The sequence below is a fragment of the Melospiza melodia genome, chromosome 12 (assembly GCF_035770615.1).
Source record: "Melospiza melodia melodia isolate bMelMel2 chromosome 12, bMelMel2.pri, whole genome shotgun sequence".
NCBI lineage: Eukaryota > Metazoa > Chordata > Aves > Passeriformes > Passerellidae > Melospiza > Melospiza melodia.
In genome coordinates, this window is record NC_086205.1 from 12434593 (window position 1) to 12449886 (window position 15294).

At 40.1% G+C, this 15294-nt stretch overlaps 1 long non-coding RNA gene across 1 annotated transcript in view; it reads right to left on the minus strand.

Moving 5' to 3' along the window:
- Positions 1–1246: 1246 nt before the first annotated feature.
- The window catches only part of LOC134423636 (uncharacterized), a 226680-nt gene continuing 212632 nt past the window's right edge, over positions 1247–15294 (minus strand). Inside the window, exons 7-9 of the long non-coding RNA XR_010029159.1 lie at positions 10154–10229; positions 1766–2033; positions 1247–1518 (exon numbers count right to left, since the gene is read on the minus strand). This is a non-coding gene — a long non-coding RNA (uncharacterized LOC134423636). The remainder of the gene's footprint in view (positions 1519–1765; positions 2034–10153; positions 10230–15294) is intronic.

Below are 15294 nucleotides of genomic sequence, written 5' to 3' on the forward strand. Positions count from 1 at the left end.
GGCTGGAACTCCAAATTTACCCGCATTTCTTCAAAGGCTCTCCAATGGGTGTGCCTTACTTCAGAAGCAGTCTCTCTTTTTAGGTAATCCACAATGATCCACAGTCATACAAGCAGACTTTCCCCAACTTCATTCATGCTACTTAACAGCTTTATATCAATTCTAGGAATAAAGATGCTCACATTCCACTAACTTAAGAGAGAAGGTTTAATGCACTCTGCCATTTGCCACCATCCTGACGGGCCTTTTTTGTGTGTCTGTGTGATTAATACATGTACTAATGCTAATAAAACACTTATGGAGTTTCCCAGATGTAGACATGGCCCCTTAATCCTTCCCTGTTCTGCTGGGGATAATCATTTTTACAACATGAGATCACTTGCACCAGTGAAGTGCATTTTAACACCTTTTACTGTTATCTGTATGAACTGATGATCCTAATAGAATCCCAGCAGTGCATTTAAACTTTATTTCCTAGGTTAATCAGGCTAAAAGACAGTTAACTAAGTTTCCCAAAGGGGGCCTTCTTTACATTAAAAAAAAAAAAAAGCTACTGGAATTGTTTATCACTAGAAATTTTGGTCAGTGAGAAAAGAAAGGGAGTAGTGCTATAAAAAGAAATGGTGTTTTTGTCTTGTAGCGGACAGCATGGCACACCATAAATAAAAAGAAAGAGGGAAATATTTTCTGAACAAAGAGCTCATGCCGGTCCTCCTCCTTTTTTTTTTTTGATCTTTAATCCCTTCTCTCCTAAGTAGAATGGCAAAGGAGCCCTTCTCTCTCTCTAATAAATAGCTAGCAAAAGAAGGCATTCAATGCTCTGTCCCTTTGATCAGCACAAAGCTGTCAGCTCCTGCCGCTTTTTTTTCTTCTAGCTCTTGTTCCTGGTTAAAAGTGGAAGTAATACCCCCTGAAAGAAATACCCTAGGTGTCCTGCAAATCATCAATCCTATTTTTTAACTTGTTGTTTTTCAGTGGCCCACCCTCCTGGCCTGAGCAACCTCCTCACTAACACCCCTCTTCCTCTTTCCACCCTTTTTCCAGAATACCCGTTTCATTTGATACGCAATTCAATGTGCCAGTCTGACCTACTGGGACCTTGCTGTCTGAGACTCTACCACTGCGCAGACAGGGGAAACCTTCCTTCTAGCAATAAACATGTTTATTTCCATTCATTTCTCCCCCTGTAAAGGAAATATTTTTTATTTCATAGACACAGCAAAGGGATTTTTTGAAAATAGCTTTTAATAATTTATAATACAGCTCTAACTTTAAAAAAAGCAGAAGACAAACAATAAGTAAAAAAATTACAGGTTGTGCTTGACCGAGTGTCTGAGATCCCATTTTGCTCCAATCTTCAAGCTGCTGCATTTCAGCGACATCACTGCATCTCAGCAGTAAACAATCTGCAAATATTGCTGCCTTCAGACAGGTCACTCGGCACATTTTAAAGCAGGCTCCTCATTTACTGCTCAGATTATCTGCAATGTGCTTTTCTGCTCCTCACAGTGTCAGGACCTGATACACAGTTTGCAAATATTATGTAAAGGAAATAATTCTCAAAGGCAAACAATTACAACCGAGTGTAAAACAAGAGAGTGTCTGGGGGTGGGAGAGCAGGGCAGAGGTTTGGTGTCTGTGTGTGTGTGTGTCTATAAAGGGTTGGAGGGGGGAGGAATGGGGAGTAAGGAAAAGCAACTGTATAAAAGAGCATTTTTACCAGACAATGTCATAGTCTCAGTGACATGTAATGATGTTTAAATACCTTTGCCATTTTCCCCTGGTGATTGCTGCACTGGGTGTGTTCTGTGGGCCTATAGAGATATGTTTTTCAGAAATCAGGATGGAGTCAATGCCGTTCGTTGTTCTGGCTGCAAAATGTCAAACTGCAGTGGAAAGAAATACAGCATTGCAGTGGTGGTGCACTGAGGCCCCCGGTAGGAAAGCAGGAGCTATTAAGTGGAAAATTCCTGCAGAGGACGTGTTTCCATTTCTAATGCGAAGAAAGAGGGTGTTGTTTGAGGCTGGCAGGTCTGTGGAAAATACAGAAAACACAGGGAAGATGAGAAAATGACCTCATTGAACTCTGAGAACTTAAGCAAACAAACAGCTTCAGCCAACATACCACATTCTTCTGCCCAAACAACAAATTGACCTGTAAGTTATATAATCCCCCACAAGCCCCCATGCCTCGTGTAAATGTGGGGAGGGAGAAGGGGCCTGTTCACTGCAGGGGCGGGGAGGACAAGCAGTAAAACCTGCTGCAGTAGTACAGACTCTTGGGGTGAGCAGCCTGTCCTCCCCACAGCACTACCTTCCACCCCAAATGGAGTCCTCACATGAGGTTCAGGTTTAATTGCTCTCTGAATACCAGCAGAATGATGGCACTAGTTGTTTATTATAGCATGAACTATTTCAGTACAGCATAAATTTTCCATTTCAAAGGATCCTGAATGCCTTCAGGGAAGGGACTAGGTTTTGTGAGCAGAGGGTGGCCTCTGTAAAAGTTGGTAGGGGGTTCGTCTTAGAGATGGTTAAAACTGCATTCTTGGAACCTGACGGGGGGGACTCTGGAAGCCTGTTTAGGGGCTGTGTTTTCCCCTATAGAGGCCCCCTGTAGTGTTGATTTGGACTGCCTGAGTTACCATTTTATATCAACTGAACAAATCCTAGTGTAAAAATGCAGGGGCTAACCAAAGACGATGGTTCTGCTGGGGTTGTTGTTGTTCTGTTGGCTGAAAAGGCAGATGTGTGCCAGCGTCCCCAGCATCTGACTGTGCTGAAAGGTTTGATTCATTGTACAACTGCTGGCCTCGGTGTTTTTCCAATAACTAATTAATTGAACATAATAGAAAATTATTAATAGGTAGAACAGCAGATAAGCCGTAATTCAGAGTTTACAATAGTATAATTTACAAATTTACAGCAAGAGTTTTTCTGTTTGTTAAATTTACAGCAAGAGTTTTTCTGTTTGTTAAAAGTACATTTGCTGTGGAAACTTATTCTCAGCTACCATGTAATTCCAATGTACCCTTTTAATGGATAGACTCTTTTTTTCTTGTTTACATTGTTAAAATCCTGTTGTCTCCCACTTGCAGTTGATTTTGAGCACAACCAGAACCTGCTCTACCATCCAGCATTTTGCATGGACTCAGCCTCTGATAGACAAAGTTAGCTTTGAGCGGTCCTTGCAGCTTTAAAGTCTACATGCTTTAAGGACAAGCATAAGTATAAACAGATAAAGGGTTTGGTCTTGCATCTTTAAAACATATGCATAGGAATGTGGGAATGTGCAAGGTTCAAATATTAGCAGCAAAGAAGAAGCAGCTGACACGAGATTCACAAATTATGGGTGCATATTCAAATTTCATATAAGCTGCTTTTTAAGACTAATGGTTTGATCCATTCTGTCATTAGGCACCAGTGCCATGAATGCACTGAGGGAGAATTCAGAAAACCCCAGCAGCTCTAAGGAGCTGATTACATTCAGTGCTCACGTTCCCTCACCAAAACATTTTAGAGCAAGATAAAGTGAATTACAAGATAAGTGCTGAAGAGAAAGTGAGGCCATCCCAAATGTAATTTAAAAATGCAACTCTTCCCTTTTGCAGGCTTTGAAAAATGTAAATAACCATTCTTTCTTTTCCAGTTTGCCATCTCCCTGCATGTGGTGAAGACAAGACAAAAAGTGACAGACTTAGATACTACCAAAAAAATCTTTACATACAAGACTTTCAGCATTATTTTGTAGATATTATAAGTTGTTTGAAGAAAGATCAAAAAAGGTGGCCGAAGATGGGGGCATGTGTCCATATCAAATTAAATTCTCACACAGCTGTTGCGTATTGCTTTTCAAGGCTCCAGTTGCCACTTATTTCAGGTATGGAGGAGATAATATTATGGTAATATGAAAAGGAAATAATTCTGATCTGTGCAGCTCAGATCTGAAAAGCAATTTGCCCAGAATCCAGCACCATTTCAGTTTAACCCTAAATGCCTTCACCTCTGCAGCACAAGGGCCAGAAGACATTCAGGAGCTCCACAGTGTTGTGTTATTCCCTTTCTGGAAATGTTTAACCAGGGCAAACTATATAGTGAAGCATTTCTGCATGGTGCCATGGATTCTGTTTCTCTTTTCCTTGTGCTGTGTAACTAAGGGGCACGGTAAGGGGTGCATAACTTACAGACTAGAACAGCTTTCTCCTCCACACTCTGACAGGAAATAAAAAGTGCCCAAAAAATCAAGAGAAAAAACAAATTCTATGAATGACAAAAAGAAGCACTGCCAAAACAAAAGTTTCCTGCACCTAATAAAAGGGAAAAGTCAGATTTTTGCTCATCCTCACCTTGTGGTTGCAAATGGCAAAGGAAAAGAGGTAAGGAGTGCCCCATCATTAGAGCTCTGGAGTTTAGCACCCATTGCAGGATTAACTCTTCTGAGGAGTGCAGGGCTTTGGTTACATTGCTTTTTATAGGGCTTTTATTAGGTTCTTTGTCTTTTACATAGTGAACTCAGCTCATCTCGTAGCTTCTGTTTTGCATTCAGTTTACAAGACCTGAGAATATCTAAAGAGACTTCTAAGAGACTATTTCAAATAAAAACATAGTCATATCTGGGTGATGAAGTACAAACCTTAGCCAACAAGATTGTAGGCAAACCACATTCAGCTCCTGCCAATGCACCTCAGTGCTGCCCTACATAAAAGTTTCAGAACTGTGCAGAAGTGCCTGGTCAAACTAACTTGTGCAGGAGGTTCAGAAAGCAAAAAATAGATAGTAGAATAAACAAAAAAAAAAAAAGCTTGTGAGTTGTCCCTCTTAGCATCACAATATCAGAAGTCGTGGAGTTAAACAGACACAGAAATCACTTATCAAGCTTTGGCTTTTATTTCTTCGTTCTTTTATTTTAAATCATAAGATTTCATCCCAGCTGGGAAATGTGTGGTGTCAGCATTCCCAAGCTTTAGCACTGTCCTCTCATTCTAATCCTAGTGGAAACAGGACACTTGGCCTCTGAGCACTGAGGAAAGCATTAACTCCCCAGGTTTCTACTATCACTGTGTCCATTTTCCTAACTTTTATAAATCTAAGATCTTGAAAGAAGTTTTGAAACCAACTGGTAGAAGACCTGATTGTGAACCAGTCTTCCTCAATGTTTTGCAGTTCAGGTGACTCCTAGTGTGGACAACTGGAGGATGAGGGCCCCAGGACATGACAAAGCCTAAGTTCACTGTTTTATCTGGATGCAGAAAGAAAGGCCCCTTGGCCTAGATCAGTGGTTTCATATTGAGAAAAGAACAACAAAAAAAAGAAACATCACAACAAGATATGTATACAAGACTTTTGTGGATAAAAGGTGTGTAATCTGCCCCAACAGTGACCAGCTGGAGACCTTCCTCTGTCTCAGGATGTCTGCACCTCAGGATGTAGGTCCTGCTTAAGAGGCAATAAGAATTATCAGATGTTCAGAAAATGTGCCTTGAGCTTTTGCACTTGAGGGGCAGCTGCAAGGAGAAGGTAATCTGTGTTTTCCACATGTATTGCAACTAGATTTGGTTCAAAGAATATTAAGACAGAATTATCTAGGACCATATTAAAAACTTTATGTTGAGTGATAGGAGGGGGTACAAGCAAAAAGTGAAAATATTTCCTTAAATGTAAATGCTGCCACATACCAGAAGAAATACATAATTCAGCCAAAGTGTGGGTCAGTTTGTGCTTGGCAGAATGTTTGACTCAACAAGAGATGGCATGCTGCTCACCTACTTTTGACTCAATAGAGTGCTGCCAACCAGCTATGAAAAAGCCATGGTGGTAGAATAGGCTAAACATTTGGGAGTGATGGCCCAGTGGAAGGCTTTGGAAGGGTTGTTTCCAGGTTCTTGAAATATCTATGGCACAGCTAATCTCTACAGATACATTTAGGTATTTTTCTTACAGCAATTATCTGGCAATAAGAAGGGCTTGATTAGACTTTCTGAAGACTGATGTGTTGCAATGCAAGAGCCTGGCCTGTACATGGAAACAAGGTTAAAATTGGGCTCTTCTGTTGAAATGGTCATTTGCAACAAAGGCTTCTCCTGCTTTACACTGATGAAGCAAATTAAATGCCATGTGGGACAAAACAATACCAATACTAAAGATCTGAGTCAAGATCAATCAATGTCATGATTTCTCTTACCAAAGTCTTAAGGAGATCTCCATGGAGATCATTAATTTCTATAATATGCATAAAAGAAATCCACAGGGTTCAGGGAGAAGCAAAAAGGGAGACTTTTAATATGCCCCTTTTTTCTGCATTTGGTTGTGATTCTCCTAAGTGATGAGTATGATGTTAGAGTCACTCTGTCCAGCATGGTGGGAATGTCACTACAAGTATTTAGTGTGATCAGCCCCATAAGCCCCCCCTCCACCACACAGGAACGAATTGTGAGGATTAGGGCACACCAAGACACTCAAGCTCCACTCCTGTGGGTTTGGGGAGAAACAACACATTTAAACATTCCAGCTACAGTTCCCTTGGCAACGTACATAACAACAACTCAGTAACACTATGGGTTTCTGTTTTCTTAACCCTTCAGGACATTGACTGAATGAATACTTCCTTGAGGAAACTGTTCAGTCAACCAGATATACTCAAACACACTTAAATCCAGCAGGCCTTTTCTCTTTAAAGAAACAACAGCTGTTGAATTCCATGTCAAACTGATCTCCTCCCCTAGCATTAAAGGGTTTAATTCAAACACACACATATACCATTAGCAAATCCTCCATGGAAGTCTGTATGAAAAAAAGCCAGTAAAAACCAATCCCCAAATGTCAATGTTTCATATCATTACAAAGTTACCGTGGAGCAGAGGACACAGAGAACAATACACAACATTCTATAAAGCACATAAGTACTCTTAAGAAACAAAACAATATTAGCATTTGTGTAGATTATAAAACTCAATATTATTCCTGACACTAATAGGAATAATAATGTCTACGACAACTTCATAATTATTTCTCTGGGAATTTAAAATACTTTGTAAATATTACCCAATACTATCAAATAATAAGATTTACACCATCTTTGTGAAATACATGAGATATGCCCCTCAGTTTGTTCCCTAGCTCAATGAACTGGAGTTTTCTGTGATGTTAAACACTTCTGCTCCTTAGCAGTGACCATTCCTCTTGTCCAAAGGTTTGGAAGAGAAACCACCTGCTGAATAGTTGTGCAAGGTCACCAGAACTCACCTGCCCTCACAAAGAGCTGCTGTAGACTTTGTGCTGTCATTAGTAGACAGAATTAATGATCATACTTGCAAGGCCTCAGTTAAAAGCTGCAACTGTTATGGTACTCCGCAGATTTCTTTAAGAGACTTGTCTGTGCACATTGTCTTCCTCAGAAGTTTAGATTTATGAAAGCATTAAAACCTTTACCCTGCAGACCTTTGCCACAGGCTGAGATCAACAAATGATATGTAGCAATTGTCTGAAAAGGACTTACCTTTCTCAGTATACAAGAAGGGATCTGACCTAGCTTTTTAGGAGAGCAAGAAAAAACATCAGTACCTATGTTAAAATTATAACTATTCCTTAACTAGTAGTGTACTGATGCACTTGCACAAGGGAAGAGATTGAAGCTACAAAAGTAAATCAGGGATCAAGCACATGTTAGTGCAGCCCAAACCAGTCACAGTCCATGACCCAGCTTTTTCATCCTTTCTCTCTGCAAGCTTTAATTTTTGTTTTTTTCAAAAGGAGCCTGTGTAATCTTCCCTTGGATCTGTCCTGTGATGATGAAGCACCTTGTCACATTTGTAGCTTCAAGCAGAGAGAAGAAAGAGTTAAATACACCTGCAAAATGAAGGCTCTTTAGCCTTAAACATCTAAGGTTCCATTGTTCCAGCACTGCTTTCCATGGAGAGTGCTTACCTTCTCTGCAGCAGCTCCTGTGTAAATCTCTGGGAAGCAGACCTCCCTCCTCACCACACCCCCACCCCCAGCCTTAGCTCACAACCATTTGTTAAAAGTTATGCAGCATCCTCACTAACAAACATGTGGTTGCCAGGGCATCCTTGTTCCCCAGCCAACTACTATACTAAGGCTTTACTGGCAGCCATCCAGCTGTGCCTCATTTAGGAACCTCTGCAGCAGTAAAGGATGTGTTTTTCCTGTTTACAGGAGAAATAAGTCAGTTTGTTGATTGTCTTCTAAAGACCTGAATCATTTGAGGAAGCAGTAATTTTTCACAGCAGACTGTGAGACAGAACATTCCTCCATATTCTCTACAAACCAGAATTTAAATCTTACTGCAGGGAGCTGTGATTTTTGCACAAGCCCAGCTAGAGCAAGTCCCAGACAGGTTGGTGTGGCACTGTGAGCAGCACAGCCCAGCACAGAGCCTTGCATGGCAGTGCCCCACACAGCTGGACTGGTACCTCGGCACAAGTTCTGCAGTGGGTGGTGCTGTCTTGCCTGGGAGGAGAGAGTGAGTATTAGCAGCCACAAACCCCATTTCACTAAAGCTTTTACAGCATCACAGCAACATCAGTCCCAGCTAACCTTGCTCTCAATGTCAAGTTTTCTTGGGCCAACTGCACTAAAGAAGAAAGGATGGCATAGGATAGCTATGGAAGGGGCCTTGCTCACTGTTTCATTTAGTGCAGGTGACACCCAAAGATGCAGCAGTGCTATGGCTGATTCCAGGCTGAACTTCCACCTGCCCAGCAGCCTGAGTGGGCATTGGTCACAGAAGCTGATGGCAGGGGCCATGGTGCCAGCAGTGGGCATGGGCTGCTGCCATGGTGGGAGCTCATGTCCTGAGAGCAGCACCCAGGGTGAATGAAAAGCCAGAGGAGGGTTGCACCAAGAGGATTGACAGATTTTGTTGCTCATGCCATGATTCTTCTGTCCTTAATGCCTCCAGGGTGTCACTGCTCCTTCATTTCTCATTCCTAGAACAATTAATGAGCTGCATTTGTGCCCTTAGCACTGTCTCATGAATTTACAGTAGCATTCATGCAATAAGAGCTGGATGAAGAAAGGAGGGGAACATTCAGATGGAGATGGGATGTTTTGGATTACATATTCCTGCTGTCCCTAGAGGAGAGCAAGGTTCCACACACTAAGGAAAGTTTAGACCAAAAAATCTCAATAGGAGGTGGATGCCACAATCACTGCAGATGTCACTCATAAGTGGTGCTTAAATACCAGACCTTTTATCTGAGAATTAATTAAATCTAAACTAAATGAACCCTGGAATAGTCAAGTGGAAAGGGCAATGAACATTTTCATTTTCAAGCTCTGTATTTTGAAAAAGCAAGAAGTAGATCCCTGTGCTTAAGACCATTAGAGCTTTACAAATTCAACTTTTGGAGGTCTCTTTACAACACTGGGCAATTTGTTTTAATAGTAACTATACCATTGTGCTAATTTGGGCAGCAGTTTACAGTCAAATCCTGGCACCCATTTTATCCATACTCCTTATGTGTCAGCTTACACTCTGGCTTTAGCCTGGGAGAAGCAAACAGGGAAAGTCAAGACAAATTAAACACTGGGTTATATTTAAGTTTTCTCCCTGCAGGATGGATAAACCTCACTGAAACCACTGTTCTGAGACTGCAGGCGCAGCTATTGAGGACAGCCTAGATGCAAGCCAGGTCTCATTTCCAAAGCACAGAGTGGATTAAAAGGTATGGTTGCAGTTCTCGTTAGTAAAACTTTAACATAGCTTGTCACAGATGAGCTAAGAATGACATGCATTAATAGACAAGACTTCTGCACTCTAAGGCTGCCTTTGCTATTGCTTCTGTGTGCTGTATAATAGAAGTGGCTGATGCCAAAGATATGTGTCCAACTTCTTAATGGGCTAAGTTAGGATGTGGTCAATGTTCTACAGCTTGTATATCTATAAAAATACATACACATATAAAAATGAATCAAGGATTACATATGTGTAGTGCTCCTGATTGATAGCAACTGAACTATTTATGCTGTTGTCTTGCTGGGGGGAAAGGACATTGTGTTTGCAATTCACTATGTCCCCAAATAAGTAGTAAACAGTGTATCTATGCTATGAAGTAAGTATATAACAGGTCAGAAAAGCAATGTAATTGCAAAAGAAGAGATGGCAGATGAATCACAGACCTGCATCAAGCCTTACCCTGATACCACCCAAGAAGGTCTGAGCATCAGTATTCAGCCCTCAGGACTGCACTTATAGTTTCAGCATTTCAGACCTAAGGAAAAGAAAGAAATAAAAGAAGGCAAGAATTTAGCTTTTGTTCACTGTGTGAAAGGGGAGTGTGTAGCTCCTCACACAGTCCCACAGGACGTGCAGAATGCAGTGACTGCTCTATACAACCTTTCACTGGAAGAATGTGCAGGCAGCAAAAGTATTTGTGATACTAATTACAGATTAGAAAATACTCATTTAGGAAAATGTCCCTTGGCAGGGTATTTCAAAATAAACTAAACATATTCCTCTCCAAACTGATGGAAAGGGCTGTATTCTTCTATTTAGTTAGAGAAAAGGGGATTAAAAATGCACACCATTTGGGATGAAATGGGTTATAAAAATGAGACATAAAACACTTTACATCAGTGCTGACAAAAGCCCAAATTAAAGAATCATCCTTTGGCTCAAAGACTGAAAAATATCAGACATCTAGATGGAATAAAGGTTCATTTAACATAATAATCTATTCCAAAAATTGGTATTCATCTTCCTAAATTACAGCAATGAAAAAAGTCACTCTTTTTGTCACAATTAAAAAATAAAAGAAATTAAAATGTTATAACTAGTATTATGGCTCAGTGGAATGCCACACATAGTAACAGCACAGATTTTGCCACAAGATAGACTTTTAAAATCGAGGCAATATTTTGAGACCATATTGCACCCAAGTCTAAAACTTGGAACATTTTAACTAATTTCATTTTGCATGGGCCTTATCAGAGTAGCTAAGAACATCAAAGGTAAATTAATATCTGGAAATTCCTGTGTAACTTACAGTTTTGCTGAGGAAAAGCCATGCACACAGCATGAACTGGTATTAATAAGTGTACAAAAGAATGCATTATCCCTTGCAGTATATATATATAAATGTTGGCTATACCTATGGGTTTTTTGGAAGTCATGTTGTCATGGTTACCATTCAGCTGTCTTTATGTTTTAATATGCCTTGTTTTGTAAGGTTGAGGTTCAATTCAAGTTCATGTGAAGCAAATCGACTGAAGTTTTCAGACATGGTCTCTAACTTAATGTGCCTTGTTTTCTGAGAGGCCAACTTGCAATACTTTTGGCATGACTTTAAGGGATGTCAAGCACCCTCAGATGCAGCAGAAGCCAATGCTCTGTACGCAGTGACTGAGTCATGAATAATCTGCCAAGCTGCACAATCCATGACAGTGTTCTTTTCCAAGGCTATAAACCTGCTTCAGGTGGTATGGGGAATGTTTCTGTGCTGCTACAGGCTGAACCTACCACTGTTAGACACTAACTGAACAGTGTGTCATTCTCTCAGCAGCCTTTATTTATTTGTCTGAAGCTACAGGAATGCTTAACTGTAATGTAAAACATAAGCTCAATTCCCATGTGTAACATCAATATCCCAATACCTTTGGTCCATTGAAACAGAAAACTCCATTTCCCCTTTCCCTTTGCAAATTTCCTCATGTTCAAGTGTTGGGGGTGGAAGGGTGTAATATGCAATTTGCCTTTGGTAGTTCATTAAAAAGCTGGAGTTTCAGCTCCAGCTGAGAGAGAGACTCAGCAATAAACTAAAAAAAAAAAAAAAAAAAAACCAACTAAAAAATAAAAGAAACAAACCCCCAAACAAAAATAAATAAACAAACCAAACAAACCCAAAACAAACAAAAAACCACCTCCTGGCCAGGGTAATTGAGCATTATCTCCGCTCTGTGAGGTTTGATTGTCTTCTGCAGGAAATCCCAAAGAGGCAAACTGACTGGTATAGGTAGTTTCTTGCTTTTCTATGGAAACAGAAGAACCTGCTCTTCAAAGTAGCCATTTTACCTTATTAGCTTTAAGAAAAGACTTTTCACAGCCTGCCACCTGGATTTGCAGAAGAATCCAGAAATGGCTCTTACTTTTTTCTCAATTTACCTTTAGCTGAACAACCTGGCAAGGACATATTGATCATTTCTGTGGTGCAGTGCACAGAAGTGGAGCCTGCTCATAGGGAGCTTTGTGGTAACATAGCTGACTTGCCTACAAGATCTTATACCAAATTTAAAACTAATTTCAATATTGTCTACTTTTCTCTTTGGTATAAAATTGGGAAAGAAAGGGGCAGGGGAGAAAAAGTTCTAGAGCAGAGTTCTAGTGCCTTTGTCTTCTAGGTTCATCTCATACATAGTCTTTCAGCTTTTAGTAATTTTAGATTTTGACTCCTGCTCTCTCAGGAGTGGGCACAGGCAAGCTAGCTGCACACACTGTGTTCCCCATGGCAGGTTTTCGTCTCTCTTGAGCACTCATAGAGTGCTAGGAGTACTCAAAGACTGGTTTCTTTTGCTCTTGTTTGCTTGGCTGTTGGTGTCTTTGGTTTGCTTTGTTTCCTTGGGGACATCCCTCTGCAGTAGGATGTGGAACCATCTCTTTTCAGATTGTCTCTATGCATTCACACATCTCACAAGTGCACAGGAGGTTAAAAAGCTCTGCCCTTTCCAAGAGCTCCAGAAGATTTCTGAGGCACCAATTTAGCTAAAAAATGTTCAACGTGTAGGGCACAAAATGCAGCACAAACCACAACGAGACCCAGGTCTGCACTTGTGTTGTACAAATCTGTGCCTGGTCCCCACACACCTGTGTGTACACAGACATTTGGGTATGTAAGAGTCACATGTGATGGCAATGCCACAGAGGGACATAATGAATGTTATCATGGGCTGGAGAAAACACACTCCCACCCTCACCTGTGTTTATTCAATTTATTCATTTTTCATTCTTCTAGCTTTCAGGGAGCTATTCAGACAAATCACTAGCTGATATGTCATTATATGAGTGTATTTGTTATTAGAGATATACAATCATTTTATTTTTTTATCAGACATCTCAACCTTTTTTCATTATTTGATTTCACAGTGTGAATTATTTCTGGCTTTTCACCTGTTCTGATACTAAATGGGCCAGTAAATGATAAACTTAATCTCCTTAACCCTAGAGTTAAGCATCATCAGAGAGTTGAAGATGAGTTGTAAGCAAATTGGACTGAAGGAGGCCTCCCTGGCCCCTGTTTCCAATTCCAGGGTATGTTCAGATGAGTGGAAAATGTTTGCTGCTAACCCCAGTGCGGAGCTTCCAGTTCATTGCACAAGAGATCCACTTCCATACACTTGATGTGGTCTGTGGTCTGTGGGAGGAGAAGAGAGCTGTGAGGAGCACCTATTTGTTATGCTATGGGCTCTGGGGCCTGGAGCCGTGCAAAATAGCATTTGAAATGTCACTTTCTAGGTTATAGCAAGAGATGGTAGTGATGACATCTCTAACCAGGCTGCCTTTGAAGAGCAAGCTCACCTGCATTGCACTGTGTTAAACTCTGAAGTGATCAAGGACTGGCACTGCAGGGTCAGCTCCAGTGAGTAAGTTCAGGTCTCCATGTGTGAGAATGTTTTTATCACAAACCCTAGCTTTGTAACAGATCATTAGCAAAGCACCAGCAGGGGGTCTGAAAAATGAAAACTGCTTTTTGATTTCTTCATTAAAATCAAATAATTATTTATAGTTTAACTGATCAAACTCTCCACTTTAAAAAAAAAAAAAAAAGGTCCTCATTCTGCCTGCTTTATATTAAATGGTAAAGCAGCACAAGAGTGAAAATACCCTGGAGCCCTTTATCATCTTCATTATCTTCACTGGTGAAGTGAGTGAGTGAGTGGAGAGGTGTGAAATTCCAGCAGAGAGGAACATGCTGTTTTAAGAGGAAGTGCTGACATGCAGGCTACAATTAGACAAAAAATGACTGCTGACATTTAAAAATCATTACAGAGAGGAAATTGTGAGTGTAATTATGTCATCATTGACACTGTTCAAGTGTGCTGATGCATTTTTGCTGATCAAAATCAAGTGTTTATATTTGTAAATAGAATGCACTTAGCAACTCTATCAATGGAGATGTTCTAGCCAAGAACTACAAAAAATGAAGCCAAGTCGCTCTCACAAAACTTTTTTTTTCCTTTCTATTGATTTTCAGTATTTTGATCTGAGAATCATATTTTGGTAATAGAATTGTTTCTTGTTATTTAGTATTTTGGATGACTGTTTGATTGAACCTTCTTTGTAGGGTTGTTTTGGTTTGGTTTTTTGCACAGAACAATAGGAATGGCCATTCTGGAGCAAGTGAAAGGTCCATTTTGCAAATGTGTGTCCTGTATCAAACAGTGGCCATCACTGGAGGCCTACAGAAGAGTTTAAGACAACAGTAAATATATAATTATATTATGTATACCAATCTCACAGTTTCCAAAATCTGCTGGTCACAGACTTCAGAGACTACTCAAAAAAGTCAGAATAATGAAGTCTTTCTGACTTTAGAAATAGTCTGATACTGGAGTCAGGGCCAAGGAAGACATGATGTCATCAGGTGGCAAAAATGTAAATGTTATCATTTTCTTGGAGAAGAGGAGTTTGTTGACTGTGCAAATACTGGATTTTTGGCACTGCATTATTTAACACAGTTCTGCCTTGAGCCCTGTCACAAGTCCTTTACCTATAACATATGCCACTCAATGACAGGGAAAAGGGACCAATCTATGATAGATACAAATACTCAGTTCAGAATGGGCAAAATATGTGAAGGAGTATGTTTCTGGCTGATTCCAAAACTGGATTTTTTTTAATCTTGGAGATTTTGAATATTATATATAAATACACTTTATAAATGTGCAAGCAGAACTGCTTGCAAAGGCTCTTGATGGAAGAAAAGATCTTGGCTTCTAAATTGAAATGTCCCCCCAAAAATGTCTAAAATTGCCAGTTCTCCTGTGGATGGCATTTTTTTCACAGTATTCTGGAACATATTTATGATGGAAATTAGGGAAAAGACAAAAAGTGTGAACAAGATAAAGGTTGATTAATAAGGAGGTTCTCTACAGTATCAACACAGTTATTTTTGAAGGCTGTGGCAGAAACAAAAATATGAAAATATAATGTCAACTTCTCAGGTTAAAATTAACTATTTCTCAGCCAGCACCTACTGAGCTCCAAAACACCCCTCTGTATGTCTTTGCTATTTTTATTATAATTGGTTTGTCTGTGCCTTTTCTTTCAGTTTTGGGGGGGGT